Source organism: Plectropomus leopardus, chromosome 18 (genome assembly GCF_026936395.1).
Source record: "Plectropomus leopardus strain MGB_pleo_1.0 chromosome 18, ASM2693639v1, whole genome shotgun sequence".
NCBI lineage: Eukaryota > Metazoa > Chordata > Actinopteri > Perciformes > Serranidae > Plectropomus > Plectropomus leopardus.
In genome coordinates this window covers 14,989,525-15,002,385 of record NC_142193.1, presented here as the reverse complement: position 1 = coordinate 15,002,385, position 12,861 = coordinate 14,989,525, and the positions used below count along the sequence as shown (strand labels likewise).

General features: G+C 44.9%; 1 protein-coding gene across 6 annotated transcripts in view; it reads right to left on the bottom strand.

Moving 5' to 3' along the window:
• sdk2a (sidekick cell adhesion molecule 2a) overlaps positions 1 to 12,861 on the bottom strand; it is a 104,323-nt gene that overhangs the window by 51,537 nt on the left and 39,925 nt on the right. The gene's annotated exons all lie outside the window — the stretch shown is intronic.

The following is a 12,861-nucleotide window of genomic DNA, read 5'->3' as shown; positions in this document are numbered from 1 at the left end:
TAAAAAGAGGATGGGGAGAGACGGGGAGGGAGATGGAGAGAGGAGGGATGGGGGAATAGACAGAAAGCAGATGGAGAAAAATACAGCAGAGATTGTACACACACACACACACACACACACACACGCGCACACATAGAATACAAGTAGGAGGAAGAGAGAGTGCAAAACTAGGAAGCCATGGGGGGTGGGGGTGGTAGGAGCTGCTTTAGAAAACACAAAGTTTCCCAGCCTTAAAACCCCTTCTCTGACAGGATGAGTTATGCTCTGTGCCTCCCTTCATTTATCTTTATAGTTCCCTAATGCAGCCAGATTATACAAGCCCCATCCGCAACACTGCACACAGCCAGTGAAGCCACAGAAAGCCTTTAAGGTGATACGCAAGGTCCAGGGCTGAGCTTGGAGACAAAGTGCTTTCATTTGAGCTGATGAAAAAGGCATGATCAGACCTATTGATCTGTCTGCCTCGCCAGCCACGGGCGACACTGAGCCGATTGTGCCAGTGTTTGTGGCGGGCTAATTAAAGTCTGTATTAATAGTTGCAGTAAGCCGCCAAGGCCTCGAGCGCGCCTGTTTCTAGGTCTACCACACTCGCTGACTCACTCGCATGGCAGATCGCTGGAGCCTCTTCTCCCTCTCTCCAGATCCACACACAGGTTCACGCCCAAGATTAATGGCGGTAAAAGCGGAGGATGGTGCGGCAATACTGGGTGAATGTGAGGGCAGCCTCAGCGAGCAGGGAAGGGGATACAGAAAATTGAGCGTGATTGAAACTGTAAATAAAAGAATGACTGTGCACCTCCGTGTTTCACACAGGCGGCCATGTGCGCACTGTACACGCAAACACAGATAACGGGACACACACGCACACACCAGCAAACGCAATATCCCTGTGAAAGCTGCAGCTTACTCCCCTTTCTATTACCCTCAAAGACACCACTCATAAAAGGAGGCAAACAAACAACAGCCACCTTGACGCTTTCTATTTCCAAAACCAGTCTCTACGTTTTGCCTGTTTGGTTACAACAATACCCCACTACCTGGCTAATCTGTTCTTTCTACCACCCTTGCACGAACTTCTCCAAAACAAACACTATCAAACCAAACAGCCCCTTGAAACTGATCCCTGTCTGCACCCAAAAAGAGGAGCCATCCCTATTTTTCCCAGGCAGTTGCCGCTGGAGTGGTGGCTTTGCTGTAGATCCATCCACTAGTAAATGCAGTCGTACTTGACACACACACACACATACGTGCACACACACAATCCCCAAACATTTATAATTATGCCTGAACAAACTCACACAGGCAACACCCAACAGCTTCCAGCTGGTTTAGGGGATTGGTGGCTGCATCCACTTAGCAATGCAGCTCCATCAACAAGCCACCATTAGAGACCTGCACATGCCAAACCCAGACTCGCACATTGATCGTCTGAGGCAAGGAATATGCGGAATACCAAGTTAGTGATGTGAAATTGTTGAACGGCGAAATTGAGTGCACAGTAATCACCACTGTGGCTACCTGTTTTAGCGCCATTCATGTGGTCACATTACTTTCTGCCTAAAATGGCCCATTGAGTGGATTATGAATCCCTGAACACTGGCACTTGTGACCAATTTCCCATTCAGAGCAAAGTGTGTATTTTTAGGTACAAAGCCAGCTGGGGAGAGGAAAAAGCCATTGTTTAAGATCACATAAAGTGCAAAATCGACATCCAAGGAAAGATTGCTCGCTACAAAACTGAAGTGATCTTCTCTTCCAGACTCTGTGAGAACTTAAATGACCGCTGACCGCTAACAGTTCGCACTGCTGAAGGAAGATAGGACCAATTCCTCTGCACACTGAGCTCTGGGATCTAATGAGTTTCCAGCAGAGAACCTCTTGTCTGACCCTCATTCTCTTCTTCGTCTTCATCACTGTGCTTTTGATCTTCGCAGTGGCCCACTGAGGTCAAACACCGCTGATACACGTTTGAGCCTGTAGTGCACACTGCATGAGTCTGAAGTGTAGTTTTTCTGTTTCACCTATTTTCTTTGTGTGATTGTCAGCAACACAAATACTACAAATAGATGCAATGTGTCTGTTTGCACATGTCAATGCGGTAACATTTGTCTATTTTTGCTCATGCAGATGTGATCCTCCACATGTATGCACACAGTAGTACAAAGCTCTGATAAAACACTATGTACAGTAGAGACAGCTCACTTTTGATGCTGCTGTCACTAATGTGCCAGGTGGATGTGTTTGTCTGGTGGTATCATCGCTGAGCTCATCCAGAATTTGTCTCAGGTGTCGTCTTGTTTTAGAGCATTGTGACTTCATGGAACCGAAGCGACAGACTATATGCACAGCAGACATATAGTACATGTTTACAGACACATACGTACATGACATATAGACAAGAGGTATTTAAAATCCATCTCCACTCAAAACTGTGTTTTTATTCTCTTTATGTCAACTAAAATGCCCTTGCCTACAGTGACGTGTATCTGTGCAAAGTTTGTCACTGAAGAGGTGTTTTCACACCTCTACATTATTCTTCTATAAAGTAGAGGGGGGGCACTGTCACTTCCTTAAAATATAGGATTCAGAAGAACGCTAGGAAAAATAGATTAGATCCGTCACTAAACAAATGTTTAGTTTTCAGCTGTGTGCCAATCCCTGTGAATGTGATCGAGTGTGCTGCTCGAATATAATCGGGCGGGTGTATGGATGGGAACTTCATACTGTGGTGTTTGCTACTGTGCGGACTCTGGTTCGAAATGACGTCACCAGTGCAAAACAGCAGTATCCGGGATATTTTAGCTTCATTTTTTTTAGAGTGGGAGTAATAAGAGACATGTTGTCTATTTTAATATACAGTCTATGGGTAAACCTAGTGTGAGCAACTGGAGAGAGCAGAAAACCAAAGCAAAACTAACCACAAGAAAATGTCTCAATGAGGGAAAAACAGTAGCTCTGCCTGATGCTCTTTTTCTGAGTTTTTTCTTTTTTCTTGAACTTTTATGTTAAAACAATGTTAAACCAAATATTTACTTTCAAATGTGTCTGGAGAGACACGTTAAAGACTGAGGGACATGAGTCCATCTGACTGCGGCTGACTGGCTGCACTGTGTCAAGGTAAAGCTGACATCTTTCCTGGAAGAGACAGGGAGGAAGAAAAGGAAGCGCATTGGCCGTGAAAAACTGTCGCCTCCTCCATTCCAGTGATGAACGGAGGGACAGTGGCGGCTTTGGCAGGTGCATGGCAGTGCCTGCTGCAGGCTTCGATTTCCAGATGGAAAGCTAGAGGGCAGTCCTTCTGGACCATGAATTCCTGCAGCACTATGAGGGCAGATAAAAGCCATCCGAAACGGGGTGGCAGATCTAGGGAAGACCAAAAACTGGCATGGGAGGAACAGGGGGGCTTTAATGTGGCTGCTGTGCTGAGCAGCTGCCCCCCAACAGTCAAGCTGCACCACCACAGCCCATTCACCAAAGATATGAAAACACCTTATTCTAACCTGACAGCCGAGGTTGAATGGTGGCATGGCTCCAGCCGGGTCCCCTGCTACATCCACAGAATTTTAATGGCTGTGAGACAAAGACCACAGGCACCAGGGCAGCTTTATAAACCAAGGCCCATTGTGCTCCCCGTTGCGCCATGCTGGCATACAATCACACAGACGGTGTTCAAATTCAGCTTTTGTTTTGCTTATTTTGTGCTTCACCTCCTTACCCCTGCTCCACACCAGCCGCAGGGTGCTCTCCCTGCCCTCTGTTTAATCCTCAGGCACCCGTGTTTGAGCCGATGTAACCACATCTTAACTGGCACTCGGCACAACTGTATCAGTGAGATGCAGCGATAAAGTGGAGCCCCTGCCTGTTGAAACATTTGGAGGTCTACTGTCTTGTTATCCTCTCGCTCACTCCACCTCGTCACCTCTTCCTCTCCACCTCTCTTTCTCTTCCCAGACATGCATACAGTACATATGCACATTTCCCTGCTCCATCGACCGCCTCCAGTCCACCTCATGGTGCATCATGTCAACCGGGAAAATTTAGAGCTGTCATTTAGCCTCTCCAATTGGACTTTAACATGCGAGATGGGTCATGGTTAGCCTCTCTGATGGGGGTTATGCAACAGTCATGGCAGTGACCTTGGCTTGGTAATGGCTTGGTGAAAGGGTGTGGGGTAGGTGAGGGGCAGGGGTGGTGGGGGTGGGGGTTAAAAGCATCTTAAACGCTGATGAAACACCAACCTTACACAATGTAGAATCTGATAAAGGAATTTAAAAATCTAGGAAACCAATTGCCTTGAAGAATTTAAGTAAATATAAGTATTAGTCTTAATTTATGTTTGCTTTATATCTAAATATTAAGTTTAGTTAAAAAAATGTGTTATATTTACTTATTTTTGTGGAGTTGTTGCAACTTATAAATGACAAGCTTAATTGAATCAATCTTTTTTAGCGACTTCAGTAAACCAAGTTTAAGAAAATTAATTAATAGTTCTTTTTACTTTCCTTTTTCAAGGCAATCAATTTCAACATTTATTTTAAGTAATATAAACTTGTCAGATTTTACAGTGTAGGTATACACATGCACAACAAACACACACACACACATACACACACACACTGGATTGTCTTTAACATTTGTTGCTTTGCAAGTTGACGTTATAATGTTTGGGCCACAATGTGAAGCTCTTTTAACAAACAGCCACAAAAAGAACCCCTCCCTCCCCTCGCAAAAACACGATCCGTCCTGAAGGTCAGCCTGATCTGTCACTCTGTCACCAGCTGCTGTCACCGTGACAACAGCCACCCCACCGATTTACACTCCATCACTTAGGTGAGTCACAAAACAGGCGGACACGAAGGGAGGGATTAAGAAAGAGAGCGAACACGAAAAGAAAGGGAAGAGAGACTGACGGTCAAACAGATGGTGGGAGAAATGCAGGGCTTAATGACGAAAGAAAGAGAGATCGAGAAGTGATGTAGAGGCAGGATGAGGTGAGGGACTAAGAGCGGGGGGGGGGGTTAGAAATGAAAAGAGAGAGGGGGGTGTCCTCCAACGCGAGGCAGCAAGGTGAAGCGACCCATTACAGCCGAAGCCAAACAAGCAGGCCAGGCCTCAGAGACAGGGAGGGGAGATGGAGAGCCTCCATCTAACCCTACATTCATTTAGAGAAATGGCCCATGGATCAGCATCTGCATGCCGCATGCGAGTGCCAGTCCATCACACCTCGAAGTCTCCCAACCCTCTTTGTATTTATAGCCCCTGGAACATGTTTGCACCCCATTCAGTAGGACTACGCACTGTTTAAGATCCCTTCGCATCGATGTTGTGGCAATATAAGTTTCACCGCACAAGTGGCCTGCTTTTAAAAGCTCATAGTCACTGCTCAGAGGAAAGAGATGAATTAGGAATATGGATTTTCATGTGAAGTTGTCCCAAATGTTTTTCTTTTTGATGATGCGTCTGCTTTGATGTTGCAGAAAAAGTCCTCAGGTCGCCGCAGATGAAATGCCGCCTGCATCCCAGCTGTGTTTAGTGGATCGCCATGGGTTAATTGATGTGTAATTGATGTGATTAATTGAGGTGTAATGTACCGCGGTGACGTGTCTGGGATCCCGCTCGCTGCGGGGCTTGTGTGTGTGTGTGTGTGCATGTGTGTTTTAAGGTGTGTCTATCTGATGCTACAGCAACACAATTAGAAGCACCAGCATCCAGCCAACAAATGGAGATTTAATTAGGAGCGAAGACGGAGCGGGAGGCCAGTCAATGGGCAGCAGATTGAATTATCTGGACACACACTCCAGCGGGCAGCGCAGACAAATTCAGTCATACACACACACACACACACACACACACACACACACACACACGCACACACGCGCACACACGCGCACACACACACACACACACACACACACACCATTTCTGTTTGGAATTCTTCCCTGTTTGCCTCGCTGCTCCTCTGAGTGCCTCCCTCTACCTCTCTGCTATGCTCTGCCTGTCTCAAACTCCTCTTTTTCTTTTTGATTTGCTCGTCTTTTTTCTCTTCCCATCTTAAGTTTCCCTTTTCTGTTTTCCCCGCCACAATATCAGTACCCTCCCTTTGTGTTGTGGCAGTTTCTCTTTCTTGGTGGCCTTGATCTCTCCCAATACAGTAGTTTTCACACTCTCTCCCCTTGCCCTCTAATCAGTTGTCATCTCTCTCACTTCCTCTCCCTTTCCTTCAGAGCTCTCTGTCAAGATGTCTCTCCATCCTTTTCTCTGCCATCACTCCTTACTCCATCTCTCTCCTTCCCCTCGCCTGACTCTCTCCTTCTCTTTAGCACTTTCTGAGTCACTAGCAGTATATTGTATGGCGTACCAAGGGACGTGTCTGTGATATCCAGGAGCCTAATTAGCAAGTCCAGCTCCTGGCAGAGAACACGGCACGCAGAGGAGCACAGGCACAAGGCCCGGCGTCAATTAATGAGACCTCACACACCCACAGCCACCATTACACGCCCTCTGCAGCATCGGGTCTCTAGTCAGCTCAGCCCTGTCCGATGAACAGCAGGGAAACCACAAATGAACAACTGTAGCGAGATGTAGCAAAGTTATGTCTTTAAACACCAGGGGATACCCCGAGCTCTGAAAAGACAAAGCAGGGATCCTTGTCTGACTTTGTGGCACTCAGATTAGATGTATGTCTCGTAGCAGCGAGCTGTGAACATATTCTAGCAGCCGACAGATCAATGTATCAACTTAGGAATGTAAGCCAGACACTATGGCAAATTCTTACTTTCTAAGGACAAGATGTATGGAATTGTTTTTTCTTACGGAAGTGAGGTTTGGAAAGCTTTTATGGGGAGAACACAACGGGAAATGATCCTGCCACCCGCTGTAGCGCGTGTGTGACTGACATCACAGCATTATTTCCCAGGTGAGACAGACGGCTTCTCCGATTTGGAAGAAGTAAGGTTTTTGTGCGCCAGATCACATACACGTCTCTCTTCGACTTCCCTCTTTACTCTTCTCGCTAGGGAGAAGTGAGATGGTAGCGGGTGGGGGGAGAAAATAGGTACAAATTTTCACTTGATCTTTGTGAGAGCTAATTGACATTGTTTGAAAAAAAAGAGAAAGCAACACAAAACAGATAAACGACAGTAAGTGGAAGAAATAGCAAATAAAAAAAAAACAACAAGAGCAGCATCGGGAATAGGAGGCGGGCAGCTTTTCTCAAGGCATGAGAAGGTTGGAAATAGGCCTAAGTGAATTTAGAAAGTAGGGCAAAGACTAATGGAGGAAAATAAACAAACGCGCTGAAATGTGAATTCCACAGGGCCCCGGGTCATTAGAGTTAATACTGCGCGCTATGCCATCTGCCGCGATTGTTTACACTAGCCTGGATAATTAGATCCTAATTAGTAGATGGTATGGTGGGGGAAACATTATTTCACACGCATTGAGATGGAGATGATCAGATGCACCTGCAATGCTGTGTTGCCCGTCCATCCTGGGACCTCCGTGGGTAGCTCCATGAAGATATCAGACCGGTCTTGATTTAATTGCTTGATGCAGACAGAATCTGTATCTCCCACCATTAACATATAGATAGAGTTGTACTTTTTTGGAGGAGAGAGTCATCCTCGCTCTTGACATTATGTAAACCTGCCTGCTCCTTGTTCTCATGTATCCCTCACACTGTATGTGTGCCTCTGCATGAATATGTATGTTCTGTGTTTGTGACTGTGTGTCTTTAAGATACCGACACTGGAATATTATCAGGCAAAAATGCATGGACTCAAACTGCCATGTCCCATCCGTGCTTTTCTCCCCCAGCCGATCCCTTTGAATCTCTGAATTGGAGCGATACCACTGGCATGCTAATAGTGTTTTGCTAGGTGCGAGGTATCAGGGCGCCTGCCATTGTAATATATGCGTGTGGAATGGCTGGTGATTGTGATTCTTATCAGTGTGGCAGAGTGCATGGGCGCCAAGCAGTGAGTGGCAGGGGCTGGCAGTAAATGCTAATGGCAGAGAGCAGCTGACAGAGAAAAGAATTATTATCTCCCTTCATTACATTTACACGGCCTGCCTGTCTGTCCCACTTCCTTCCGCCGAGCCCAGACGTGAACAGCAATCAGCGTTGGCAATGCTTTATTTACATGTTTTGCAGGAGACAAACAGCTTCTTTTTTTGTGTCAATGCATCATTCGCTCGGGGATCGGGATCTCAGGAGTTTCCCAAATATAAAATGCATTACACAGATTTGATTACACATGAGCAACACTGAATCTTAAGGCCCAGACACACCAAGCAAACATCATATAACTCAGGATTCCCACACGTTCTGCTTTAATTAAAACATCTGCCGCAACATATTGGATTGTATAGGCCATTCAGCTATTCATTTGCATCACACTCTTGTTGCGCATAGCGCACTGTGGGCTCAAATGGAGCAGCAGAACGCCAGGTGCAGCGAGCTTGCAGCAGCAGCTCCTTTCATCCATTGATCTGATCAGCTCTGACTGGACCGACTGTTCAGTTATCATCCCTGCAACTCAAACTCCACAAACTGCTGCTGAGAAAAAAAAAAACTCATTAAGGGTTCTGCCCCTGCTGCCTTCACTGACAAGCAAAAACATCCAAATTTAAAGAGGGGTCACAGAATGATAAAAAATGTAAATATAAACATAAACACACACACAAAAATGGGATTTTTCACATTCTGTGAGAGAAACGATTCGTAATGAAGGCCAGCTGATGGGTTACACTGCAAAGGTTGCAGTCAATGGCCAACCAGCATGTACATTCTACACCTGCGTAACAAGAAATAACTCTCCATACCAGCAGGCAGCAGTAGTCTGCATTCATTGTTCAAGAAGGAACAAAGAATATTTACCATGCACTAACAAAAAAGTAACCAAAACAATTATTAAACATTTCTGCAAAAGAGCTCAATGACCAAATAAAAACAATTGTACCTCATATAACGAGTTAGTCTCAATTTTATGCCTTTTTGACTTTAGCTGTTTGTTTGCTTTCCTCACTTCTGTTTCTTTTATTGAGCATAGAGCTGAACTGTTAATCAAGTGATTACAGGCTGTGTCAAACTATGCAGACGGTTCGCCTACGTTCTGCCGCTGGTGAGCACCCTCAGACCTTGTTACTGCGTTGTGTCCCGCGCCATTGACCTTTGTCAACCCTCTCAACCCTTGACTGCTTTTTTCACCAATTTAGCATGGAGAATCAGCAGCAGTGAAGCCGATTGGTCAATGAAATCACTCTGATAGGCTGTTCACCTTAGTGCATGAGAAGAGAAAGAGAGGAGAGAAAGTAAACAAATAGCTAAAGTTAACAGGAACTGAGATTCCAACAAACTTGTTTAATGAGGTGAAACTGATTTTCTTTGACCATTGAGCTCGAAAAAGAAATGTTTCCTGATAGTTTGTGTTGTTGTTCACTTGCGCACAGTAAATATAGTTTGTACTTTGTACTAATGGGTTGTGTTGATAATGTGCTAACTAGCATTACGGCGGTCTTAGGGTTTCCTGTTTTGAATTATGCATACAGATGACCGCCGTGTGCTGGTATGGAGAGGTATCCGCAGGTGCAGAACGTACATGCTCGTTGGCTGTCAATTTGGTGTTTTCCTGTGCAACTTTTTGGCCAAGACATGGCGACATGAGGGCGATGCAGCAGAGGGCTTTCGTCGCTGCAAGTTCTTGGACATCAGCATAGTTTCACCATCTCAATATGCTGAAGCTGCTGAAAAAAGCCAACAAGGTCCAACAAGGTCCAACAAGGGCCAACAAGGGCCAACTAGTGCCAACGGTGTAGGACACACAGCAAAACCTAGCATTCACCAACACTGACTAACAGGCTATCATCAACTTTATGTGTCAGGGCTTTTAGGCAGGAGTTAGAGTTAGAGATGAATAGAGTTGAAGAGTGTATGGTTGTTTTTTGTCTTTTCTAATTTTGTTGGAGGTCTGGGGTGATGTGTAGCAGGAACATCACCTTTGTGTGCAGCCCAGCCTGTGGGACGCCAGAGTCCCTGCTCCTAATTGAGACCTCTGGAGTGTGAGAGCTGACAGAATGGAGCTTGTCACATCACTGCCTCTCTCCACCGCATTACAGAGGCCCTCTGACCACTATTTTCTCCCATCATCCATGCTACAGAACCAAGTCCTGCTCTGTGATAGTGTGAAAGCTACCCCATCACCTCCAAAATCACTTCCTTCAGATGGAACCTCAAAGCTGCAAGCCTCCATATCCGAAATCCCCACCAGACCACATCTCTGACCTCTGAGGCATCCAAGCCTTCTTTACTGGTTCACGCAGCTCTCCCATCAAGCAGGAGGAAAGACAGAGCAGAAACACAGTTCTGTGGCATTGTGTGAAGACAGGCAGCCAGCACTACGCCAGCAGGCAGACAGCAGATCTGAACGCCCTGACATTATGCTAATGGAGGCGTTTGGCTGGTTCTTACATGACTTCACACCACATTGCTCATCTCAATTATCAGATACAGTAACAGGCGCTGAGTGAGAGGCATGCAACTTGAACAAAGCGGAAGAAAATTCTGAGGCAGAGATACTAATTGTTGTGCTCACTCCACACGATCCTCTAGGATGGTTTAGCGCGAGAAACACGACTTGTTAAAATCGGGTGCACTTAATAGCACCCTATGTGAATACGTTGAAATTATGCATGCATGAGGATGAAATTAATGAATAATGATTAGACGTGAATTCTGACAGGCCACACTAGAACATTAAAGATGTGTACATTTCTCTTGATAATGAAAGTACACAACTTAAGATAACAAAATAGAACATCAGCCCCCTAAATCTGACTACATAGTTGTTGTTTTCATACAGTCAAAGTGTACATATTCACTCTTCCTCATCTGAAACACCTGCTCACCTTATGATAAACGCAACAAGCCTGCATTTCCACTTGTAAAGATTCTGTCAGATTGATCTCAAAACTGCAAGCTGTCTTACAAGAAAAGCATACCCCTTGATAGTTATCAGATTACTGGCACAAACTACAGCTAAGAGCCCTGTGCCAACAATGCTATCTAATATGTGAGGTTGATGATGTTTTTCTAATTATATTCTTAAGTTTGCACTCAAGCTCACATTGCTTCCAGTACTGCTGCGGTGATCTTGGCAGGGCTGTTTTCTCCAAATTCGGGTTGAGGGTAAAGATTAAGGAACCTTGCTAAGGGGAAAGTCCACATTCTAGATTCAAACCTTCAACACCGTGCACTCCAACATGTCCATCTGATATGAAATATAGATAGGTGTAAAGAAGTTTTGAATTTGTGAAAGTAAAAACCAAGGTTAGCTCTGTTTTTCTGACACCATCTTATACATATGCAAGAGTTCTTTTTATAAAAAAAAAAAAAGAGGAATTACAACCACAGCAATTTTAGTCTTCACACAATGTCACATATATCCTGGAGGTTATCGTTAGAAATTACATAAATTTAAATAGGAAAGCCATCTTCCATCAGGTTAATATATTCAGAGAGCTTTTTTTTTCCCTCCCCGCCGTGTTCTTGAAATGTTCCCACCAATGCTCTTAACACACCAGTGTGAAAAAAAAAACAACCTATGTTGGTTATTCTCTGAACTTTCTCCGCCTGTAAGGACCTACAAAGCAGAGGCATTAACTGTTGTTGGCTGCAATCACACATTGAAATATGCGAACGATCAAGCGGATATGGCATAATGTTACCAGCGCCCAAGCAACAGGATGAGTGATTTGAAGGCTTAATGCGGCCCTCCACACCACACAGAGTTATAGCCTGTGATTTGCATCATAAACGTCTGCTAAATTTCCACTTTTGGAAAACGAATATCACTAAATGACAACCTGACGGGGTGCCAGCTGGGGTGGAGGGGGAGGTAAGAGTGACACTTTTTTCACGTTTGTATTTTCCACCCATGATGGGACCTAATTCCATATTACTACATCTATAAGCCGTGCATAAATACACATCAAATAGCATTTTTTTTCAAGCCTCATAATCCCTGGATAATCTTCATCTACAATGTGAGCAGCACTAAATTGGAGGGAAGATTCACAAATGAACATATTTACATCAGTCCCATTAGTGAGACACTGAGGAGATACTGCTCAGAGATCTGCTGCTGCTTTGAAATGCCTGTAGGCACTTAGGAATTTTATTAGAAGCACTTTAACGCTCACCATGCCATGGTAAGTAATGTGCTTTAATACACATATAATACAGTGGATTACAACTGTGGATATTAATAAATCATCTGTTTTATTTATTACTTCTCTTTTACCATAGCGAGTAAATGACATGTTTAATCTCTGTCATGGATTCAAGGGCTTTTGTGCGCTTTAAAGTGTGTGTGTGTGTGTGTGTGTGTGTGTGTGTGTAGAAAGCAAGCAAACCTGACCTCTACATGCAGTAAATGCAGATGTTTTTGAGTGTACAGTAGGTGTTTGCTCGTGTCTTCACATGTGAGCGTTCATGCATAATTATTCATGAGGATATGCTTGTAAATGTGTGCGTGTCTCCCCAGTTGATCCATGTATATTTGAATTCTTCATCAGATTAAAGAGACGTGCATGTACTCCACAGTCCCTTAATGACAGACAGATCAAAGCCCATCATGTTCCTGCCTGAGTTGAGGGGGATCATTAGCGATGGGTCAACAGGGCATCATTAGCCAGCAAGGGTACCCTTGCAGCATGTTTACTCTTTTCTGGGCCCTGATTGTATGTGTGCGTGCACCTGTGCATGCGTGTGGGCGCACATGCGTGTGGGCGCACATGCCTGCGCGCGATCATCAAATGCATCCGTATTGCTCTCTGATCTCTTGCACAGTGTGTGGGAGGAAC